Raw genomic sequence first — 26,162 nt, 5'->3', positions numbered from 1 at the left:
GACAGCGTCGGGCACGACGAGTAGCGGCAGTGAGCTCGCTACCGCGTGCACGAAGGAAGGAAAAAGTGGTGGCGAACGGCGGGGGGGCGATCTGTGCGGTGGACGGTCTGCGGCGCCGACGAGCGATGGAGGTCGGTCCGGCGAAGGCTGCTGCGTCGGTGAGCAGACAAAAATGAAGAAGCCGGGCGTGAGCGAAGCGGACGCACGAAGAAGAAGTAGCGGCCAAGAAGGAAAAGAAGAAAGAAATAAAAAGGAAAAGAAATGATGGGCTTTGGTTGGGAATTGGTGAGAGTCGGAGGGGAGTGGGTGAGAGTCAGAGGCGTGGAGGGGTGTCGGCGGGGAAGGGGGAAAAGAGAGAGGGGAGAGAGGAGAAAGAAGGGGGTGGTCCACGTGATCATCCCCCAAAATATCTTCTACATTCTTTTTTTTTTTCCCTTTTCATTTTGCGAATTTATCTAATTTTTGTCCTCAAATTTTCACTTCAAAAAACACCAAATCGGATCGAATTTTCAATTCTTCGATCCTTTTCCGAAATTGAAATTTTCGATGGCCAATTCGTAAAAATTACGAGGCAACATCCTATGGTTCGGTTTGTAAATCCTTAAGAATTCAACACTAAAATCGGATCGTAATTCGTGGTTGAAATCGATCAATTGCAACCATAATAAATCTCGAACTAACGGGCGGCTTTTAGGACCAAATCCTCAGTAGCCTTTCCCTTTTGGTTAGTATTCCCTGGGTGATCAGGCCAGAGCAAGAATTACTAATAGAGCAATCGATGAAATCACCATTTCATATATCACCAAAATGTGTCGAATTTTCAGGATATTACATTCAAGGTGTTCCAGCTCCTATTGTTTACTCCATGGAATATTTCCTTTCTCTCGTACTAGTAGTCATTGCTTCATCAATGAAGGAAGTATTTCTTGCTGCAATGAAATTACTCATACCATTCTAGAAAGATTTGACTACATACACTTTGCCGGAGATCCGCATAGTACCGATGTCTTCGATGAATGGTGGGTCGAATATCGATCATATGTCTTTTCTTCGCACGTCGATATAGTGATGTCCAAAGTCACTCACTGTCTTCTTGGACTAAACCACCCATTTGAGAGGCCTTGTGATCTATCATCTAACTACGATGATCTTTCCTCAGAATCAGAATATTCATCCGACAAAGGTATCACCTTTAGCTTCCAACCTACATAAGGTTCATTTCGTATTTACTTTAAACTTCATCTTTTATTGTTTCTTGTCCTGCAGACATGAGTATTACGTCTTATAAAAAAGAATCTGAGACTTATATTGGCACACCTGTCGAAGTCTATTCTCCAGCTTATATCCCAGTTTCTGATGACAACCGATGTTCATCGAGGCGAACTTTTGGTAAACCATCCCTTTCTTGGGGAAATGACGAGTTTCGACCCAAATAGATTCGACTTCTCGATTTACTGTCACCTGGTTTATCTCATATTTCTAATAATGTTTCCATGGAGACAGAAATTAAATCTCTTCTGACCGAGTTATCCAATTTACCTTGTCCTTTGGATTGTCTAGCTATGGAATACGCTGTCAAAGAGTTGGCTCAATCTTTTAACTCAGCTTTGGCATCTTATAAGTTTCGACAGGATCGTATCGATACCTTCGACCAGATAGAAAAGTCATATCTGAACAGGCAAGAGGATACGGAGCAAGCACGTGCTGTCCTTACACGTTATCAAGCAGTTGATGATATTCTACTGCAGCGCCTAGCTGATCAACTTAAACAAGTTGAACAATTGGAGATTAAATGCAGGACTATGGAAGACGAACTTCAAGAGATCACCCCTGAAAAAGAGCAATTCTTCGAGGCCAATTGTGATCTAGAAATACGTTTACACAACTTCTGTCTAGGAATTGAACAGCATTTCATGTAACCATAGGTCTAGTTTGCCTTGTAAATACTTAATGTATATATTAGGATCTCCGTTTTATTCACGTCCAAGTGTACTCTTAATCCTTGAATATATGCACTTTCCTTAACATGCTTGATCGATGGACTTTCTTTCTGTTCTGATATTCTTTATCCAAGTGGCATTGTACCAATTTCAAACGTTCAACTCCTTACATCAAACTTGCTCCAATTTATATCTGGTCATAATGACTCATCTTCCTAGCGGATGAAACATATAATTGCAACCCTTCATATTGCTGTACCTGGCCGGTATGGATCTTAAATATCCATTACTTCTAATAAGTTACACCTATCCCTTCCTCGTAAAAGCTGGCGACAGATTCGCTGCACACGATTTCCCGTACCTCCATTATATCGTTTTATTCTTTTCGATATTAATAATGCCCTGACATATCTTTATTTTCGTCTGTTCAAAGAACCTATCAGCTACGCCTATTTCCCACTTCGCTTGATTCTCGTACGATCCTTTTATATCACTGGGTCTTGATTCACTATACCTACCTTTTTCTCGTAAAAAACTGCCGGGGGACACGATCCCCTATATGAACCTATCTTGTCATTCCATTTCTACCAGCATTAATAACTCCTCGCGACGTGTTCTTGCTCTCCAATTGGTTCAAAGCACCTATCAGTTACATTCATTACCCACGTTGCTTAAGTTCTTTAGACTTCTTATCGTAGCTATCCGCCTTGGTTCTCTATTTAAACCATCTTTATAGTCCTACCGTCTTACCATCTTCATCCAATCATCCCATATTCCAGACTAGCTTTGCCATGGCCAAATCTTCCTCTTCCTCATCTTCACACGCTTCACTTTTCACCGAGGAGTTTATCTCCTTGTGGAACGACATATTATGTCGCTTGTCCTTCACCTATGCCTATCTGTCTGTCGAATCCCGGGTTATGGATGAAATCTTCACTTTCCTCAAAGAAGCTGAACCTAAATTCCTTCCATTTGACCATCCTTTTAGATTTGACTTTAATGAATTTCGCAACATTTTTCTCCATGGTCTTCAAGCCTTTTCTGAAAACAAACTGACCATCGAACAGCATGAAATCGCTGAGGGTGATTATTTCAACAAGGTGAACCTTGTCACTCAAGCTGAAAAAGTATACTTTGACCGGCTTAAAGTTCTGGAACCCGCTCATGCAGGACTAAGTAGTTTGACTCGAACAAGGGAACCGAAAGCCGATCTTCTGGACATCACCACCCGTCGTCTCCGAGGCAAGCTGACATCCGAAGAAAGAGTAGCGGAAGAGACAGAAAAGAAGGGGCTGATTGAACTGCTAGCCTAGATAGACGAGGACATCAACTCTTGCAGGTTACTGGTGGATTACTTGGACAAGCAGGCTAACGCATGCTTTGCCAACCTCACAGCACTAGAAGCAGAATGTAACCAGGCCTATTCGGCCAAGAACACCAGCTCTTCTGCCCGCTTCCATGCTGAAGACAAGAATCGTCATCTGGAGAGTCGTCTGTGCAGCTTTGTAAACAAGTTTAGGTGTCATATCGGTTTAAACTAATCATGTAATGATGCCTAAACTATTTCTGTAAATCCGACCCCTAGGTTTGGCTAGCTCGACCCCTTCGACCATTCAGTTTGCCAACTTGTTTTATGGACTCTTATGTTGAATGACTATCAATTTCTTCACTTTCCCTCATCTCCCACATAGTAGGGTAATATTTCTTTAAGTATTTTCCATTGATTGATCTAGGCATTTCTCCAAGCCCGTCAATATCCATCAAATGATAAGCATTTCCACTTAAAACTTGTGTAACTAAATATGGACCTTCCCAATTTAATGACCATTTTCCAAACTTTTCATTATTCAAACCCATTGGCAAAATAGTTTTTCAAACTAAATCACCAGCGTCGAAGCGTTTTTCGTTCACATGTTTGTTGTATGCTTAGCAACTCTATTCTTCTGAGCAATTAATTTCTCCAAAGCCATGATTCTGTTTTCTCCCAATTCCTCAATGTTTCCGTACATCAATTCGTCATATTCTTCCTTGGTCATGCCCCCTTGTAATTTTATCCTTAATGATTGAATTGTAATTTCTATAGGCAGCATAGCTTCCTGGCCATAAGTTAACATGTATGGGCTTACTCCTGTACTTGACCTCCTCGATGTTCTATAGGCCCAAAATACCGTCGATAAGAGTAAATCCCATTCTCTAGGGTTTTCTTCCAAATGCCTTTTAATAAGATTAATAATAACCTTATTAGATACCACCGCTTGCCCATTTGCCTGAGCGTACTAAGGAGTTGAATGAAGCATCCTGATTCCCCTGGATCTGGTAAACCCCAAAACTTCTTGACCAATATATACAGTACCCTGATCTGCCGTTATTGTTTCTGGTATTCCATATCGATGAATAATTATTTCCTCTATAAATTCCTTTACTACTTTCTGAGTTATGTTCTTATATGAGGCAGCTTCGACCCACTTGGTGAAATAATCCGTAGCAACCAATATGAAACTATGTTTTTTAGATGATGGAGGATATATTTTTCCAATTATGTCCAATTGCCCATCCTTGAAATGGCCACGGTTTAATAATGGGTTGCATAATTGCTGCAGAGACATGTTGCAGTGGTCCATGTTTTTGGCATGTTTCACACCCTTTAGCATAATCAATACAATCCTGAGTCATTGTTGGCCAAAAGAAACCATGGCGCCTTAATAACCATTTTATTTTTATACCCGCTTGATGCGCACCACATATTCCTTCATGCACCTCTGCCATTGCTATAAATGACTCTCTTTTACTTAAACATCTCAGCAAAACATCATCAATTGTTTTTCGATATAATTCTCCATCCAATAGCAGGTACTTCAACACTTGCTTTTTAAAGGATTTATCAGTAGAGACTGGGTTCTCTAGATATTGAATGATAGGTCTTCTCCAATCTTCTTCATCGACATCGATATGCTCCCTATTGGACTGTATCATCATAATTCAATTGTCTATCGATGGCAAAGTTTTTTATTTGTGTAACAATAAGTTTTGCTAATTCTTTTGATATTTTATACTCAGATGCCATTTGAGCTAACTCATTGGCTTCCGCATTATTATTTCTTTTTATATGCTCCAGTTCATAATCAAGGAACTCGTTCAATAAAACTTTCGCCATATCGAAATATCGAACAATATTCTCATTGAAGCATTGATAATTTCCTGATAACTGATTGATCACTAATTGGGAATCCCCTTTTATTCTTACAAACTTAACGTTCATGTCAACCAATATATTAAAGCCAACAATTACCGCTTCATATTCTGCTTGATTATTGGAGCAATCAAAATCAAGTCGACAAATAAGTTTTGTTCGATGTCCCTGAGGGGATACAATCAAGACCCCAATACCAGATGTTGTTGTCGTACTTGATCCATCAAAATACAATGTCCATGGTACCACCTGTATCGATCCCTCGACATTCTCCTCTTCCAGATGTACACATGGATATTCTGCAATAAAGTCGGCAACCACTTGACCTTTAACTGCTTTAAGCGGCACGTATATCAAATGTATTTCGGACAAAGCGAAAGCCCACTTAGCAATTCTTCCTCTGATAATCGGGCGAGTTAACATATATTTAATAATATCCGTCTTACAAATTACCTGAACTGTTGTCGGCAACATGTAATGACATAATTTTGTACAAGCAAAGTACAATGACAAGCATAATTTCTCCACCGAAATATATCTTTTTTCTGCATCATTCAACATCCAGCTAAGATAATATATTGCTTGCTCTTTTCCATTGTCATTTTCCTGTGCCAACATACTTCCAATGGTATTGTTAGTTGCAGACAAATAAAGCTTCAACGGTCTACCTAGCTTAGGCGGCATCAAAACCGGTGGACTAGTCAAATATTTTTTAATCTGCTCAAAAGCATGATGATGCTCTTTCCCCCAAACGAACTGATTTTGATTCTTAAGCTTAAGCAATAGGGAGAATACCTCCATCTTACCCGACAGATTAGCAATAAATCGACGCAAGAAATTTATTTTACCTATGATCATCTGCAATTGTTTCTTACTTACAGGTGGTGGCAACTCTAAAATAGCTTTAGTTTTATTCTTATCTATTTCTATTCCCCTCTGATTGACCATAAATCCTAGGAAGTTGCCAGCCCTTATCCCGAAAGCACATTTAAGAGGATTCATTTTCAATTTAAATTTCTGCGTCCTCATAAAAGCACGCTCAAGATAGGTTAGATGACTTACCTGGTCTTATTTGATGATGATGTCATCGATGTAGACCTCCATGAAATCCCCAATCATATCGTGGAAGACAAAATTCATAGCCCTCTGATAAGTTGCTCCGGCATTCTTTAATCCAAATGGCATCACCAACCATTCGAACGTCCCAATAGCTCCTGGACATCGGAATGCTGTTTTATGCGCATCTTCCTCTTATATGAATATCTGATTATAACCTGAATGACCATCCATTAATGACATAATCTCATTGCCAGATGCTGAGTCAATTAACATATCTGCCATTGGTATTTGATACTCATCTTTTGGGGTTGTTGCATTTAGATCGCGAAAATCTATACACCCTTATCTTCCCATTCTTCTTTTTAACTGGCACGACATTTGATAACCACTCGACATATCTTGCAGTTCTAATAAAGCCTGCTGCCAACAAGCATTCAACTTCCTCTTTGACCTTCTGCATAATTTCTGGTGCAGACCTTCTTGGTGGTTGTTTGTGTGGTCGGAATCCTTTCTTAATTGGCAATCTATGCTCAACCACATCTCATCCTAATCCTGGCATTTCATGATAATCCCATGCGAAGCAATCTCTATGCTTTTGTAATAACTCAATCAACTGGGATTTTGCAATCTCATCTAACAATGCACTGATGAAAATTGGTCGATAGCGTTGGGCATCTCCAATGTCAACTTCTATTAGCGGGTCTTGAGCTTCAATAAGTTTATTGTCCTCTCTGAGGGGCGATTCTTCAAATTCCATAATGCAGTCGTTAAGATCTTGACTACTTACTTCGGCCTTATAGGTCGTATACCTCCTATTGAGGTCACCTAATAATATAAGGTTCTCCATGAACAACCTTGTCCAAACACCCCGCCAGGTCAGTTTTGGGAATCCAATGGACATTTCCCTTGTCAAACCGGCAGAATGCAATATCTCTCGAATCAATTCTGGGTGGTTCGATAACGCATGAATTATCATCTGGCATTTTCCTTACCTCTCGATCAGTCCTTAAAGCATGTGCCCATAACACGTGAGCCTTACTATTAGCTTTAACGTATTCAACTTTGCTTTCATTCCAGAAGGCTAACATCTGATGCAGGGTCGATGGTACACACTGATTTCCATGGATTCAATCTCTCCCCAACAACAAGTTATATGAACCGTCTACCTCGACAATATAGAAAGCTGTTCTAGAAGTTTTCGACCCTACAGTCAGGTCAGCCACAAATACTCCTTTGACCTCTGTTACTTCTCCTATAAAATTCAACAATTGTATATTCGATGGGATAATTTCTTCGTCCATTTTTCCTATCTTTTTGAAAAATCTATATGGAACCAAATTTAAAGTGGATCCTCCATTGACCAGAACCTTGGAAACCGGACGGCCATCTATCCTAGCGTTTATATTAAGTGCCCTCAGATGTTTGGATCCTTCGTAAGACGGTTTTTCAAACTCCATTAATTCTTTTTCATTTTCAAATTGAAATTCTGCCTTGTCTTCCTCATCAATACTTGAACCTCCATTGGTTGTTGAGTCTACAGATGTCACTCTATATTGCAATGGAAGTCTAGCTTGAACCATGCATGAACTCAAAGGCGAAACAGATCTCGATAGTATGGCAGGTCTAAGTACAATTTTGTCATTAGTCTTAGCTTTTTTCTGATCATTACTGTGCTTATCCTGACTAGAATCCCCAGGATTCCTTTTCCATACTAAATTCCTGGCTCGGAATTTCTTAGGTTTGTAAGGTATTGATGGAATTTGAGTAATATGAATCTGATTAACCTGTCTTTGTAGTTCATGCATCTTCTTCTTTCTTTGTAACCTCCTTTTTTGAGTCTTTGTTACATTGCCCCCTGGACCTTGAACTTCTCCTGATTCAAACCACTCATCTTCTGGCAGATTGCTTGGTATTTTCAAAGTTCTAGTTCAATGAGGCATTACAGTTGTCTTGGTGTCTTTTTTAGGTGGATCGTCGAATTCCTCACCCCATCCAGTTGCAACCACTTCCTCCGAATATATAGGAGGTGGACCATAGTCAACATAGTAGTCGAATTTACCACTAGGCTCTCCTAATGTTCCAATTCTAGGGTCGCCTTCTTCATAACGTTGCTTGAAAGACTTCCATTTTGTTAGGTATTGTCTCGAATTATCGACAACCTGAGCATTTCGCTCCTGATCCGAACGTTCATTCCTATCTTGAACATTTCGGGATCGTCTTCGATATTCAGTCTTTTTATTATAATTTTGGTATCCAAATTGATCCTAAAAAGTCTTTTCTTGTGAAACATCCTACGCCGAAAGATGCTCTCTTCTTCGATCATAATTGATTTCTTCTTTACACCGAGCACATAGGTGTGGCTGCATCATTTTACCTTTAGGTTTTAATGACACCATTCCCGTCATCACAGGGAATGGATCAACATCCACCTCCATAGGAACCTTTTCTTTGTCATCCACAAATTTGATTTTGCCTTGTCGAATTGCTTCCTGAATATTCTTTCTTAACACAATACAATCAACTATATTGTGACTCAATGAATGATACCACTTATAGTATTTCTTTCCTCTCAAATCCTCTGGACTTGGTATAATTTGACCCTAAGTAAGCTTGATTTGCCCATCGGCCAAAAGGAAATCAAATATTTCATCGACCTTATTTATGTCAAAGGAATAATACTGGACGTCCTTTGATTTGACCATGACAGTTCTCTTTTCTTTCATTTTAGCTGGCTTCAAAGCAGGGCAATTGTATGGCTTTTCTATTATCATCTTGGCAACTGCCACTTCAGCATACTCTGATTCATTTTCATCGACCAGTGTTTCATCGACAAAGTTTACTTCATATCTAGTATGCTTTCGATCTTTTTCTTTCAAAAAGTTTTCATGCTTCACAGCAATAGTAGTCAATGAAAATAAATCATAATAAGCTTGTCCAACCATTCTTTCCCTAATGGCAAACTTTAGACTGTTAAAGGCAAATTCAGCAAACGTTCTCTCAGGCAATGGTACGAGACATCTATTCCTTGCCTTTCTAAATCGAAACATGAATTGATCAACTGACTCATTATTATACTGTCTCATTGCTGATAAATCTGCCACTGACATGTCTGGCACTGCCCTTTGGAATTGACTATGAAACATCATTTCCATTTGATCCCAAGAGACTACAGAATGAGGCGGTAGAGATGTGTACCAGGTAAAAGCAGTTTTGGACAATGATAATGGGAACAAACGCAACTTTCAATGATCTCCATATGTAGCATCCCCACATAAAGCAGTGAATCGATTGATATGTTCCTGTGTTGACTGATCATCTTCGCCGGTGAACAAGCTAAATTCTGGCATCTTGAACCCTCTTGGGTACGGAACTGTATCCGTCCATTCTGGGTATGGTTTCCTATATACTTGCCTAAAAACTCCTGGTTCACCACCGTATTGCCGCAACATTGGATCGACTGTGTATTGATTTTGTCCCGTTGGGATCATGACTGGTGGTGCGACTGTTTGCATCGGCTGTACAAACTGAGGTGCCACGTGTGGTGCGTTTTGTTGCAGAAGCTGATGCATTTGATATTAAGGTATTGGTGGTTGTGCGATTGGCTGTGGTAATGGATACTGTACTGCTGGCTGTGGATGTTGTGTAGCTGGATTTTGTAGTGGTGGCTGCGGATACTGTGGAATTGTGTTTTGTGGTGGTGGTTGTGGATATTGTGGAATTGTGTTTTGTGGTAAGGGCTGTAATGGTTGCGGTACTTGATAATATGGTACTGGCTATGGTGGTGTTACATTCCTCTCTGGACTATCTGTATTAAAATTTCGCCTGAACAACATTTGAGGAACGCTTGGTTGAGCAGCAAAACCAGACAACACACCGTCGTGTAATTGGTACGGAGGAGCGTGCTGAGGAACCATATTTACAGTAGTCACATTTGTTTGAATTGGACCCAACGAATTTACTCCGTTGGTTGCTAGTTGACCCGTATTGATATTCTCATTCCGATGTGTCGGATTAACTGCATTACCTTCATTTATTGATAACTGGCCGTGTGTTTGACTTGCCAACACGTTTTCTCCTCTCTTAAGAATTCTTAATGGTGCAAGAGGCATAAGCTGCCCTGCTGTCGCACTGCCAGAATTTGCAACTATAGGCTACCCAAGACTTCCGACTAAACCTGGAGGTACAACTGGGACTGTTTGAGGCTGAGAAGAGCTCATCGATGAATTCGGCCTTCCAGTAATCTCCTGAATCGTATTGATAAACAATGGCCTAATAGTATCAGCCATGCATCTAGTGACCAGATTAGTCAAATCATTATGTTGTTCTTCTATGATTCTTCTCATAGTAACAAGTGTAACTGGATTTGGTTCCAATTGTCCTCTTTGCTCTTTAGTAAGGTGTCTGGGAACATCCATCTCCCCCACCTGACCTTGCTCTGTAATTGTTCGTCCGTTTGACGACTCTGCTCATGTCACTCGTTCTACAGCAGGATTCGGGGGTGCACTGCTCCCTGGAACATTGTTATTCTGATCTAATTGGCTCTGACTTCTCGTTCGTGTCATTATTACTCCTCCAATTGATCTAAGGGTCCCACCAGGCATGCCAAAATTATGTTTCGTCGGAAATGTCCTCACGACGAAATATAATTTACCGAAAGTCGTTCTTCGGCTCTTAATGAAAGGAGACTGAGTTCTAGATCCAATTCCGGACAGGAGCAATCCAGGCGTAAATAAAGAACTTGATTTTTATAGAATATTCAGGCGAAACCATCCAATTGCTAATGGCGTCCAAAGTTCACAAAGACCTAAACAACTACAGCTAGGGAAACTGAAAGTGCGAAACTGGAGAGTAAAAACTACAGCTATGAAAACTGAAAGTGCGAAACTTGGAAGTAAAGATAAAAGACAACATTTGTTTTGTTCATGTGTGCGGGGGGTTCTTCTGTTGATAATCAGACGCTATTTATAGCACAGACTTGGTAACCGTTCTTTGTGTTGTATTCGATATCCATCATTGATTTCATCTTCACCGTTCATTTGATGACACATGTTTATCAACTGTTATCGATCTTATCTTTTGTATGAAGTGATAACCACTCTTGAGCCCTTTTAGTCTCTGAAACGATAATCGTCATCAAGCCCATCGGTTCTCTAAGGCGGCAACCGTCATCGAACTTTTCTCCGTTTAACACCTGTCTCTTGGGATGATAATTGTCATTGAGTTTTCTCTCTGTCTGACATCTGTCTCTCGGGATAATAACCGTCATCGAGCCTTTTCTCCATTTGATACCTGTCTCTCGGGATGATAACCGTCATCGAGCCTTTTCTCTGTTTGACACCTGTCCTTTGGGACGATAACCAACATCGAACTCTTCTCTGTCTAACATCTGTCTCTCATGACGATAACCATCATCGAGCCTTTTCTTCATTTGACACCTGTCTCTCGGGACGATAACCGTCATCGAGCCTTTTCTCCGTTTGACACCTATATCTCGGGATGACAACCGTCATCGACCCTTTTCTCTGTTTAACACCTGTCCTTTGGTACGGTAACCAACATCGAACTTTTCTCCGTCTGACATCTGTCCACCAGAAATAGGGACCTTCGTCGAGCCTTTCTGACTTGACATTCATCGTCCTTTTCATCGATGTCATCGATGAAAAGCACCTTTGGCACTTGGACATCTGTCTTTTCTGGAGCAAAGGCCTTCATCAAATTTTTCCTAGCTTGACATTCGTTCTTCTCCTTGTCGACATCTTCGATGAAAATACCTTTAGCATTTTTGGTCCCCATCCATCTGAATTTCAAATTTCCCGCTTATGACTGTCCGTACCTACCAGCTATCATTTTAGTACAGATGACGTCATCTCTTGTCGTTTTATTCATCTATCTTAAGCATCGATATCTCTAATTAATTTCAGGTGTCAACAGGTACTTTATAATGCTTTCTTTGGACAATCATTTGAAAATAATTTCTTTCTCTTCTTGGTAAAGGAGAGATTATAATAGGAGAACATCATTGGAACTCATTCAGGGGAATGCAAAATGTCTTGACTGCAGTTTTCTCTTGTTCCATCTTTTTGCTGACTGTTACAGGGAGCTCTCGCACATTTTTCTAGTACACTACCGTGAAGTAAAGGTGCTTTTATTACCTTTTGATTTCCCCTTTTTCTCCCGCGCTATCGTCTCTTTTCAATCTAAACACTGCTGCTGGCATAGTGGTACCTCGCTGCAATTAACAGTGTTTTAGAATCAACGTTTGTACGAGTCATTTGAAAATGGTTTATAACTGACAAGGGATTTGATTGACTTTAGCAGGCTCATGAAGAGGGCAGCTCTTGGGGACCCGTGTCATCTTGTGGGAGCTCGGTATACTTCTTTTCTCCTATTCTCCTCTCTTCTCGAGTACTCTCTCCTAAAGATTGTACCTGTTGATGAAATTAGTTTCGGCTCACACCAATTAAATAAATAGTCAAATCATCAGGAAATATTTTTGCATAATATACAGCTGTTGGAAAGTTAGAATATAATATAAAAAGTGAATAGGTGCATCTCTAAAACTTATAGCGAAAGTGCAATCGAGTTTTAAAATTTGTCAAATTGATGCAATCAAGTTTCTTTATTAGCTCCGTTCAATTTAATTAACGGGAAATGCTGACATCATTTTATTTATTTATTTATTATTCTTCGAAGAAAAAATGCTTTTTTGGATCTTTAGAAAAACAAATTAAGAGAAAGAAACAAAACTGAAAACAGGACAAATAGAAGGAAAAAAAAAAGGCACTTAGCAAAACAAATGAATAAGGAAGGAGAATGCTGACCTATACTGTACTGTACCAACCTGGGGGCGAGGGATGTCGGAGTCGAGAGCAGAAATGGCGGTGGGAGAACCTTGTCTGCAAAAAACGAGAAGCAGCCGAGGAAGCAAACCAGAGGCTCGGCCATACCTGAAGGATGAATTGAATTCTTCTGAGCTGACTCGTTCACTAAAGCGAAGAATAGGAGAACCTTGTCTTCCCCAATTGTTGCTTCGATTCACCAATTCAATTCAATCGCCTCCATTTGATACAAAACACGCCTACAATTTTCCTGAGAAAATCATGCAACAGATCTTTTAATTCTCCAAACTGTGCGTTGCAAACTTTTTTCATTCTCCCTCTCTTTAAATTTTGCCACTCCATGAAAATCTCAATCTAAAGTTCGAAAAAACCTCTCGTTTTGCATCTTCGATGGCTCTGGCTTTGTCGTTGGTCCCTGTTCACTTTCGAATTAATTGAACTCTTTTCATTGGCCCTATTTGGTTCGACATTTGAATGTTGCTTTGGGACTCTAAAGTCCCTTGACCAAATACAAAATTGTTTGGCAAGCTTTGAGGAGATGCAAGCTTTGAGGAGATGCAATTTGCATCTCCAAAGCTCTCCAAGGGCCTTTGGCTGAATGGAGAAGCCTTGGGGAACTTGCACTTTCGGGATGCAACTTCACTGTTCATCGAGCGACTACTATTAATCTTCTTCAAGCTTTGGGTCTAGCGGCCGACGACTACCGCCTGAGGGGTAGCACAACCCCGGCGACCCCCAGGCGATAGGCGGCCTGTGGTTGCACGACCCCAGGCGGTGGTCGCCGAGGTCGCGCGACCCCGACGACCGCCGCCTGGGGTCGCCGGACCTCAGGCGTTGCCTGGGTCACGCGACCCAGGCCAAGCATTGCTTGGGGCGCATGACCCAAGGCGTCACCCGAGGTCCAACGACCCAGGCGGCGGTCGCGCGACCCAGTCAACGCCGCCTGAGGTCACCGGACCTCAGGCGTTGCCTGGGTTGCGTGACCCAAGTGACGCTTGAGGTCACGCGACCGTAGGCCGCGCGACCTTAGGCCGCCTCGCCTGAGGTCAGGCGGCGGTGACCGGCGACCAGATCTGGCCGACGGTGGTAATCGGTGGGTGAGCACCATCAAGATTGCTTTTTTTTTCTTTTTTTTTTAAATATCAGCAAAAGTCTTTTACAAAATATAATTTTTACCAAATGGTATTTAGGCCAAAGTTGCTTTCAAATGTGATTTTAAAATACACATTACCAAACACTATTTGCATTTCGAGAAATCCTTTTAGCTCGAAGGCCTTTGTATTTTGCCAAAGGCATTCCCCCAAAGCCGAACCAAACGGGCCCATAGGCTAGCTTACTCTCCCCTGAGGAAGCACAAATCAAACTTAAGATCCAGACCTCCATCACCTCTGATCCAAACAAACTTCGACGAACGAGAGGAATGCGTGCAGTTGTCTATGAGTCGAGCACCCCCATGCGCCCGAAGCTCATGAACAGCATGCTCCGGCTCGGCTGCAAGTCAAGCCGGCCCAAGCACTCGTGCCACTCACCACCACTTTCGATTTCTCAACTAGTCGCCATCAGTGGCCCAATGCAGTACGTCGGAGGAGTGGCTCCGACAAAAGGAGAACAGCCCTATAACTTGCCCCCTTTTTTTTTTAATTTAAAACAATTTATTTTAACTCTTATCTTTTTTTTTCTCTTTTTAAATTTCTACTTTTTTTCTGATGCGGAAGCTCTCGTGAGCACTTTCCGTGAACTATATTAGACGGTTAATAAAGAGACTTAATTGCAAAAATTTAATAAGTTTTAGAACTTGATTGTAATTTTAAAAGTTTTAGGACTCCATTATACTTTTACGATAAGTTTTAGAATTTCTGATGCATATATCCATGGAAAAAAGAAGGCAAACACACGAACTAAAACTACAAGAGAATGCAAGTCATCGTCCGAACTCTGAAGTAGCTTGCGTCTTCAAATTTTCAGTAGCTAATTACTCTTGCAAGAATGGAATCCACAAAAATTGAGAGGCAATTGTAATTATCATCTGTTTATTTTTGAATTCTCGGATTATCGGTTTGATGGTCAATTTGGGTAAAATAGCCGGATGTATAGTAATTGTTGTTTTTGGACCACCATACAAAAATATTACTGCAGTATTCTTTTTATTACAGAAAACTGACTGCAGAGTAGGTGTTAAGTTCACAATATTATTGACTCAAGAATACCTTCTACCTTTTATTTGTTAAGGAGCGAGGATGCATCAAAATTGACTTTGCTAAAACATTAATATTAGAAATATTTATCTATTATCTTCGTCGCTTTTGTATTTTCTGGAAAATAATAGCCACCTCGTTTACTCATGGTAGCATCAATTTTTTTTGGTCAGAGATGGAAGCATCAATTGAAATGCAACTATATTGTAGTAGCCAAAATCCCATAATTGCCTTTTGAAACGAAGAAGTCACCTTTTTTCCTATCACCACGGCCTTATGCAACCGCCAGGGTCGACCCAATTGCATAACACATGCATGTTACCTGGATCAGTTTGTTCGGGGTAACCTTAATCGAATTCGTGTCATAATTTGGTCAAGCAGTCTATACACAAGTAATAAGCATGTCGTGAACGGGTTGATGTCTTTTGACTTGTTAGTATCACAGAGAAAATTATCCAAAAAGTTCTAAACCTATTGCATTTTTACCAATTCAGTCATAAACCTTTTAGTTGTGCTAGTTGAATCTATTTGGCCAAATTTGGTCAAAAATCGTTGACGTGGATGCCGGTCGTCCAATGTGGCACAGCCGGCGCTGACGTAGATAATTTTGAATAATATTTTAATATTTTCTTTGAATTTTTTTTTATTTTTCATTTTTTTTCTTTTCCTTTCTTTGTTTTTATTTTACAACTTTGGCCAACGAGGTCACCGATCGACCATCAGCGGCCACAGGCGAAGGCCAGTGACCCTCGCGTAGGCTGCGCGAGGGCGTTACGGCCCTCGTCAACCACGGGCGAGGGCCTCTTCGCTCTCGCCAGCTAGAGATGTAAAGAAAAACAAATAAAAAAAAAGAAAAGAAAAAAGAAAAAAAAGAAAAAATATAATTCGAAAAAATATTAAAAATTATTAACGTCAGTGATTTCCAGCCAAAATTAGCCAGATGAACTTAATTGGTAAAACATGAAAATGTTTAAAACTCAATAGGCATAATTAAAAGGTTTAAGACTGAATTAGCAAAACAGGAAAATGTTTAAGACTCAATTGGCACAATTAAAATGTTTAGGATCGAATTAGCAAAAGTGCAATATGTTTAGATTTTTTTTTTTGGGTAGTTTTCCCTAATAACACACTTAAACTAGACACGCTTAATTAAATGGGTTAACAAATGTGTGAGTGGATTTGGACCTGTTTACATACATCTAAACACTTTTTTCACATTATTATATATGAGAGCTGATATTATTCAACATATCTTGCTGTGTAACATGCTTAATGCCATGTTTGGATTTTAAAGTGGGGACTTCCGTCATGTTCAACTTGGACATGGATTTGATACAATACACTTTTGGCACAATTATCATTAGAAAACACTTATTATTAGCCCTGGCAACCGCCACCTTAAGCTTATGTTCTTTAAGCTTGTTTACCACTTCTGATAGTTCAGCATGTTGGAGTACTGGAATCTTGATCTGGTGTTCCAGTTTTTTTTTTTTTGGGGGGCAAACTCTGTATTTTTTAGCTGAATACTTTTTCCCAATTAAGTTACCCAATAGAAAAATTGGTATATTCAGAATACCAAATAAGCTTTGATATCTAATTCAAACGAGAGTTGGTAATCCTGAAATAGTTGATAACTTAATCGAAGAAAAGTTAACAAATCACTTAAGCTCAAGTTAATTATTTTGTATAAGTGTTGATAAATGTAAGACGTAGTTAAGAAAAGTAAATGACAGTTGGTAAAAGATAAGAAAATTTGTTTATTAAAAGAAAAATAGAGTTGGCAATATCTGAAAAGAGTTCAAATGGGTGTTGCTAAGAAATGCTAATAAAAATTTGTAAAAGATAAGAAAACATAAAAAATTTAGGGATAAGTGCATTAGAAGTCCTAAAACTTATCACGAAAGTGTAATTGATTCCTAAATCTATCAAAAAGTGTAATCAAGTCCTAAAATTTGTAACAAAGTGTAATCGAGTCCTAAAACTTTCAAAAAGTGCAATCAAATCCTAAAATTTATCACAAACGTGCAATCAAGTTCTAAAATTCTCAAAAAGTGTAATCAATAAAATGACTTGTTTGGACCAAATTTGACAAGTTTTAAGACTTAATTATACTTTTTAAAAGTTTTAAGACTCAATTACACTTCTAACAAGTTTTAAGACTTAATTGCACCTTTTAAAAATTTTAGAATTCAAGTGCACTTTCGCAATAAGTTTTAGGACTTCCAATGAACTATCCAAAAAATTTATAACAAAAAAACAAATATTTCTCAATGAGTAAATGAGAGCAGACCCAATACTATGTGGTAATGTAATGGAAAAAATTTGACGAGTCACGCTAATTTAGATTGGTAATCGCTACAAAGAGCTAGTATGTAAAGAATTGCTAAACATGGTAAATAAAAGTAGATAAATTAATTAAAAAAATTGGTAAATTAAAAAAAGTAATGAGATTTGAAGCATCTGTTTCATTTTCAAAATTTTCAATGTTGTTGTTTTAAGTTCAAGGAGAATCCCTTCTTGGAGGGCCCCAAATTACGAGCAAATCCACAGAGGAAGTACCATAAGAAATGATTTTCTCACCCAGCTTTGAGAGTAAGAGTTTATAACACATTCCCCAAAAAAGACCTCAGATGTGAAAAGAAGTTAAAAAAGATTTCAAATTCCGGTTTTTTATGTAGTACCTTGCTCAGTTGTAAATAAAATATGATAGAGCCGCACTTACAGCAAGTAAATTGTTATGTTTGTGTTCCCATGAGGCTCCTCACGGGGTTTAGGTTCTTCCAAAGTTTCCTTCTTGATATCTGTATCTATGACACTGCGAATAAGCTTCTAAGCTTTCTATTTGAAAGTCAATGCATTCTTCACAATATGTTCGGACATCAAAGCATATCTGGTTTTCACATGGATCTTGTACTTCTAGTAAGCTAAAGACTGCTGGCTTAGCTTTCATCCGCATTGTGCACTCATGTCATCTTCGTCAGGCAACCGAAAATGCTATTGACATCATGGTTCTGCACAAACATTTTTGTCAATCTCATTATCAGATCGTAGAGCGAGCTCAAATAGACCTGATGCCAAATGACAAAGCTAATCTGCAAGGGCCAAATTTAATGACCAAAGAGATGATGAAAGTGCTCATTTATGTGATCCTCAAGAAAAATAGCACCTCATCTTTACTTATTGATGCTTGTGAATGGTGAAACGGGCAGTTTAAATTCATAAGAAATGAAGCCGCGTCAGGGAAGACTGGGTATGAACCTGAATCGTAGGTCGAAGAAATTCAATAAAAAATTTTCACTGGAACTTTGTTCAATATTTTACATGATGTGTCTGAAATTAATTACCCAGCTGACATTATTGGTTGTCTCCCTTAAAAGTTGAATCTAGCACCTGGAAGCACTGACAACCACTGGCAAGATTGTGGCTCGCATCGGCAATCACCGGGAAGCATGCTCTTTCCTGTCAAAATTTCTCGTATCAGGATGCGGCAACGCTTAAGCATGGATAAATAATTGGCACTCAATAAAATAGCTAGACATCTGTATTGGGAACACATCAGAGATCATCAGCACATAACAAGGGGGAGTTGGCAAATTTCTTCGGCATTCTAGGATCATAGAAGCTGTAGTTGGCTTCGCAAAACTTGGCCCCTAGTCGAGCTTAAGCTCCTTTTTGCATCTTCCAATGTTCAAGCTCAGTCAAGCACACACCCTCAAGTCTCTGACAGACATCAAGACTTCTCAAGATTGGGAGAGAACTTTTTCTTCATTTTTTGGTCAATGCTTCGCGCCTTCCATGGTTTTAAGGGGGAAATGCTGTGTTATGGCAGCACAGTAGGGATGTTGTATTCGCTGTTACATCAGCGCATAGAAGCTACCTCCATAGTCGGAGCCGAAGTTGGGAGCCCTACTTTTCCGTTGAGGATTTTCAAGTAAATTAAAGCATTTGTTAGGATAAGCAGTCTGATATGGAAGTGTGCTTCTACTACAGAAAATTTGAAGAGAAAAATTGGGTATCAGAAACAGGAATTTTCTTTGCAAGAAGGAATGCAGAATTTGTTTCTCTCCTTCTCCTTCATTGCCTAGAGATTTGAAGACTTCGGAATACTAGTTTATCTCTCTTGCACATTAGCTAGGTTGCAGCAGGGTCTGTTAGAGAGGAAAAGCGTCTTGCTCCGGCACCACTTTCGGGTTATTTGGCAAGAAAGAAGGGGATATTAAGAATGAGGAAAGTTCTATAGGCGCTGAAAAGGATAGTTGGCTTTCCACGATACTATTTTGGCATAGAGATGGCAGCTCTTAAGATCCGGTGTAAGGCCATTAAAGGCCCATTTGGTTCGACTTTGGGGGAATGCATTTGGGGGAATGCAAATACCTTTGGGCTAAAGGGGTTTTCCGAAATGCAAGTAGTGTTTGGTAAGTATTTTTTAAAATCAACTTGGGTTAAAGGACTTTTGCTAATACTTTTTAATAAATAAATAAAAAGCTCCGGTGGAGCTTAACCACCGGCCAGCCTCGCCGGCCAGATCTGGTCGCCGGCCAACCGCCGACGGCCAAATCTGGTCGGTGGCCACCGCCACCTAGGGTCGCGCAACCCCGGCGACCGCCGCCTGGGGTCGCTGGACCTCGGGCGTCGCCGAGGTCACGTGACCCAGGCCAAGCGTTTCCTGGGTAGAGCGACCCCGGCAACCCCAGGCGGCGGTCGCCGAGGTCATGCGACCCCCAGCCAGTGATCACTAGGGTCGGGCTAGCCCTCGGGCGGCGGTCGCCGGACCTGCCTCAGGGGAAGATGAACAATCGCGATGAACAGTGCAAGTTGCATTCCGAAAATGCAACTTCTCAAAGTATCTCCACCCTTGCATTAGGCAAAGGTCCCTTGGAGAGCATTCCAAATGCAATTGCATCTCCTCAAAGTGAGTAAAAAAAATTGCCAAATACCAGTTGCATTTGGCCAAGCGACTTTAGAGCCCAAATGAGCATTCCAAATGCTGAACCAAAGGGGGCCTAAAGTGCCAAAAGTTTCGTACGGTGCTCACTTTGGTATCAAAAGCTTTTTTTGGATCACTAAGTGCTAACTCCGATTTGAGTCACTCGAAATTCGACGTAACCATATTTTATTAAATTCTCCGACCGACGCAGCTCACCGGCGTGCCCAATCAGCATGCATACCCCTAAACGACGTCATCTGCATGTTTTGCCCCAAATATTAACCCTAAATCGAACAATGAAGCATTTTTCCAAATTCAAAACCCTAATTCAGTGTTTTTGTGGCAAATTCTTGCACCCTAATTCTTTCTACAGATAGCCCCAAAATTAAGAGCTGAAGCTTGCAATGAAGAGCAAGAGCATGACAAGCGGCTCAAATTCGTTTCAACAAAGCTTTCGGATTTGGTGGACGTCATTAAGAAGGGGGGCATTGGGATTTCTCAGGGAGAGCGACCTAAAGATTTTAGCGAGAAAAGAACACGGCTTGAACACGAAGCTTCGGATTTTTCTTCGCTCGTCACTATACTTCATTGCTTGCCGTTGTTCACCGTCACTGCCCCTGCATTTGAGAAAGCACAGCGAAGGCTATGTTTCTCTCTGTTGTCCGGTCGTGAAGCTAGAAAAGCTTCAATCTCGGTTCAAGCATCAGCACTGAAGTTGATCTTAACCGAAAAAAGCTTCCAACACTTCCTCCTGTCATCGCAACTTCAATCACGATCAAGATTTCTCTTCGTTAAGGAATCGAGGTGTTAAAGTTGACAGCCATAGGCTGATTGCAAGGCCTCTTCTTCTTCCTCCAGGCTCGAAGAACGGGTCCCTTCTTTGCCCATGCTTCAGATTTTATTGTCCTGAGCTGCGGCGAACGAGAATCAAAGTGTCACGAAGGCGAACCCCAAGCTGAGACAGAGCTCTGTTTCTTCATGTGAAAACAGATGGCAAAAGGACACCAGAAGTGCCATAAGTTGTGTACGGAGGACACTTTGGTGCTATAACCTTTTTTCGGATCACTTTGGTGCCAAGTCGGAGGAAAAGAAATCACTTAAGTGCCAATTTGGCCGGAAATCCGACGTGGCATTTTTTATTAATTTCTGACGTCGACGTGGCTCGCCGGAGGATAAGTCAGCGTGTATAGTCAGCATTTTTTATTTTAAATAATTTTTTTCCTTTTTTTCTTTTTTTTCCTCTTCTTTCCTTTTTCCTTTCTTTTCTTTTTTTTCTTTTCTCCCCTTGCCGGCCGGTTGTTGGTGGCCGGCTCGACCACCAACGAAGCTCGGGAAGGGCTAGGCAAGGGCGGCCTTGCCCATAACCGGCGAGGGGCGGCCTCGCCAGATCTGGTCGAGGCGACCCTCGCCGGCGACAGGCGAGGCCGCCCCTCGCCGGCCATGGGCGAGGCCGCCCCTCGCCAGATCTGGCGAGGTGACCCTCGTCGGCGACTGGCGAGGCCACCCCTCGCCGGCCATGGGCGAGGGTAGCCTCGCCCAGATCTGGCGAGGCCGCCACTCGTCTCGCCCAGATTTGGCGAGGTCGCCCCGCGCCTCGCCCATGGCCGGCGAGGGGCAGCCTCGCCAGATCTGGGCGAGGCGACCCTCGCCGGCGACTGGCGAGGCCGCCCCCACACCTCGCCCATGGCCGGCGAGGGGCGGCCTCGCCTGTCGCCAGCGAGGGTCACCTCGCCCAGATCTGGCGAGGCCACTCTCGCCTAGCCCTTCCAAGGCTTTGCCGGCCACCGGCAAGGGGAGAAAAGAAATAAAAGAAAAGAAAGGAAAAAGGAAAGAAGAGGAAAAAAAAAGGAAAAAAATTATTTAAAATAAAAAATGCTGACTATACACGCTGACTCATCTTCCGGCGAGCCACGTCGGTGTCAGAAATTAATGAAAAATGCCACGTCGGATTTCCGGCCAAATTGGCACTTAAGTGATCTCTTTTCCTCCGACTTGGCACCAAAGTTATCCGAAAAAAAGTTATGGCACCAAAGTGTCCTCCGTATACAACTTATGGTACTTCTGGTGTCCTTTTGCCGAAACCAGAGCTTTGTTCCTTCATCTCCATAAAGAGGGAGAGGAAGAGAGAGAGTGTGTGTGTGTTTTTCCTAAAGAAAACTACGCCGTTTTGTTTATTTTATCCGCAGCTCACGTGTTTTGTTGTGTAGATCATCAACGTGTTTCTTTTCGGTCAATGTTTCAATTTGAACTAGGGATGATCTATTCCTGGATGGTTTGGTTTCCGGCCCAGTGATACTAGACTTTCTAGAGTGAATCTCGGCCTAAAAGATAAAAGCTTGCCCAAACTTAAAAACCACATTGCATCTCAGCATGAAAAGGTTGGTCTTGCTTCCTTTTGCAGAATTTACTTTGCACACTGCTTTCACTGATACACGCAAAGATGTGTAGAGTCAAATCAAGCAATGAAAAGATAAAAGAGTGACTCTGTTGTCACCTAAATTTTGGCAATCCCATCTATTGCATATAAAAATAGGGATTGGCCCCAATCTCTAAATAAAAATATTATTAATTTGCATGTTATAAGCATTATCATTTAGTAATAATAAGCCCACATAAATTGCATTGTAATTGGATTGATTTAAGCGGGGAGGTCCTGAGCTTAGTTAAAATTAATTGGACTAAGCTCGTGAGAGCATGAATTTCGGCCAAGCCCATTGAATACTCGCCGTAACCTAAAATTGCATGTGCATTGCTCATGGGATGTTCTGAATTAAGAAATTGGATCCTTTGATTAAACTTGGAAAGCAATAAGGCATATTCATTACGAATTTCAGCCAGTACCCATCACGGAAACTGAGAAAGATACTCTTTATTTCTTATGAAAAGTTAATGGGTCCATTATTTTGGGGAAAAAAAAAAGCCGGGTAAGAGGCAAGATGGGCAAGATATTAAATACTGAGTGAAGCTGGGAAATAGAAAAAATAAAAAATAAAATGAAAACATTTGTGCAAGGTAAAGCAGCTGGAATTAGCTGGCCATGAATCCGCATGGATAGTAAGACTGTGAATGACAACCATTATGTTTTAAAATTCAATTTCTGGCCAGAAATAGATATTTCTGTTTCTATTCCTGGACGAGTTTCTAAGCAAAAAAATACGTTTGATAACGACATAAAATTTCTATTCCTAAAACAAAAATTTGTTTGATAACGATACAAAATTTCTCCCTCTCGGGTCACCGGTGAGTAGACGGTGGGCGGATGGCTACGACAGACGGCGGGCGGCAGACGGTGGCAACGAATGGCGGGTGGCGGACGGCGAGGGGAGGCAGCGGTGGACGACGATGCGGCCAGTGGGGAGGACGGTGGCCGGAGGTGGCCGGCATCGGGCAGCGGTGGGAGGCGGGCGACGGCCGGCGACGGGAGGGGGACGGACAGTGGCAGCAAATGGCGGGCGGCAGACGGTGGGGGGAGGTGGCGGTGGACGGCAACGCGGCTAGTGTGGAGGACGGCGGCGGGAGGCGGCCGGTGTCGGGCAGCGGTAGGAGGCGGGTGACGACTGACGGCGGGAGGGGGCAGCAACAGGAGGAGGGCGGCGGCAGGAGATGGTGGCCGACGGACGGCAAGCAGCAACCCACAATGGGCGGCGGTGGGAGGAGGGTGGACGGTGGCAGTGAATGGCGAGTGGCAGACGGTGGGGGAAGGCGGCGGTGGACGAAGACGCGGCTAGTGCGGAGGACGGCGGCTGGAGGCGACCGGTGTCTGGCAGCGGTAGGAGGCGGGCGACGATTGACGGCGGGAGGGGGTGGCGGCCGGAGGAGGGTAGCTAGCGGCGGGAGACGATGGCCGACGGACGGCGGCTGGCGGCGGGGTGGGAGATGGCGAACGACGGGAGGCGGTGGCTAGCAAGTGGGCGGCGTGGGCGATGGGTGGGTGACGGGCTAGTAATAAGGACGTACAATGAGAAGAATTTCTCATTTTTGTTCCAGAAATAGAAAAGTAGAAAATTTTAACTTCTTATTTCAATTTCAAACCTATTTCTGAAATCAAAATTTGTTCCAGAAATTGAAAAATAAAATTGCGTTACCAAAGGGATTTCTCTTCCAAACTTGTTTCCGGAACATAAAAATAGAAACAAAATGAATATCATTTGCAGCCTAAATGAATCTGTGAGTGGAGGTGACAAATTCCACAACCTAATTCCAAAATAAAAGTACCAACTTTAGGTCGAATGATAATTATGATTCCAATTTTTTTGTCTCGTAAAAAATCACTAACTTTCACTTAAATCTCAAATCTGGCCCCTCTTGATTTAGAACCATTGATTGTCCAACTTGTCTATTCCTCCTCAGCAATAAACCTACGTGATTTGTTAACTGGATTTAAAGCATAATTTATTATCTTCTTCTCTGAGCCACAGTTTGAAGAATAACGATAAAGCTGTTCATCTTCTCCTTCACTTTACCGGCAAGTGAAAAGAAGTCCAAGTTGAATCTCTTTGGCCAAACTCCGCCGTTTTGTTGTAATCGGAAGCTGTAGACCACAGCTTGTTGAGAGACGCCATGGATGAGATATGCCAAGCTCACGACTAGAACCTTTTTTCTCAAATAAGGATGACTTCAAATAGAGAGTCAACCGGGGGGGTCAGATTTTGGATAAATGTGAAAGTTGATGATTTTTTATAAAACAAAAAAACGTTGAAGCCAGAATTGTCACTTGACCTAAAGTTTGTGCTTTTTTTAACCAAATTACACACCACCTCCAAAGAAGATTGCTACTAAAGCTTCGAAGCCTTCCAACGGAGCTTATGGGCCGGCATCATCTGACTGCCCTTATGCTCGTGTGTATCAGACGTCTGACAAGGCTTATATTCATGAGTACAAGCTCAAACTTCACCTGAGAAGAGAGCATCCCGAGTATATGGCTGATGAGAATGCTGAGAATGTTACACGCAATGCGGGTCGTGAAATGGACGAAGCTAGTGATCAAGATAATTACGGCGGAAAAGCGCGCCAACGGGAAAGCAGACAGAAACCGAACTTGAGGACGCCTCCAGCAAAGTCCACTAAGAGGAAAGGTGCTGCCAGCCCTACTCCCGTCACTTTGAATGTGGTGAAGAAACCGTGGCCAGTTAAAGAAGACATATACGAGGAAGAAGATAGTGAAGAGACGGAAGAGGACCAAGAGAATCTGGAGGGATGGAGATGTGCAGAAAACAACGAGGATGACGATGAAGAGACGTGAGTATGAAGACTGGCGAGCTTTCTGCGGCAACATATGTATTTAGAGGAAGGATAGGGTTGATGAGGAAACAAGGATATCAAGATTTGAACCTGGAGGATGCTGCCATTAGCACACAGTGAATCTTGATTGCTCTTTCTCTCCATTACTTGCGGTTCCTCAATGAGCTGCATTCATATGTGTCAAAACGAATGTGCAGCAGCATTGTCCTAGAAATTTTTTGACTTAAACGAGTAGTGCAGAGATCCCTAGTTATGAAACCCGTCTAATGGCCAAATTGAGATTGTGTCCTACAGCAAAATTCGTTTTCATAGACAGTCCAAGGGATTATTCCAAAGGGTTATTACCGCGAAAAACTCCAAATTGATACACCTGTGACAAATTTACCCAAAACTAATTTTTTGACCACCAAAAACCCCAAACTGGTACATCCGTGATAAATTTACCCTCCGTCAGTTTCCGTTAAATTTTTACTGTCAAATTTCTGAGTTAAATGATATGTGGCAGTTGACAGGTGTACCGATTCGAGGTTTTACCCTCCGTTTGTCACAAGTGTAACAGTTTGTATTTTTTCGTGGTATTAATTCAATTTAATGGAGAGTAAATTTGTCACAAATGTACCAATTTTTGGTTTTTTGTAGTCAAAAAATTAGTTTTGGGTAAATTTATCATAAGTGTACCAGTTTGAGATTTTTTATGATCAAAAAATTAGTTTTGAGTAAATTTGTCACGGATGTACCAGTTTATGATTTTTCATGGAATCGACCCTATTC

Source organism: Syzygium oleosum, unplaced genomic scaffold (assembly GCF_021117445.2).
Source record: "Syzygium oleosum isolate NSW1041296 unplaced genomic scaffold, Sole_v2.1 Sole_v2.13, whole genome shotgun sequence".
In the NCBI taxonomy this organism is placed as follows: domain Eukaryota; kingdom Viridiplantae; phylum Streptophyta; class Magnoliopsida; order Myrtales; family Myrtaceae; genus Syzygium; species Syzygium oleosum.
This window is presented reverse-complemented; position numbering follows the sequence as displayed.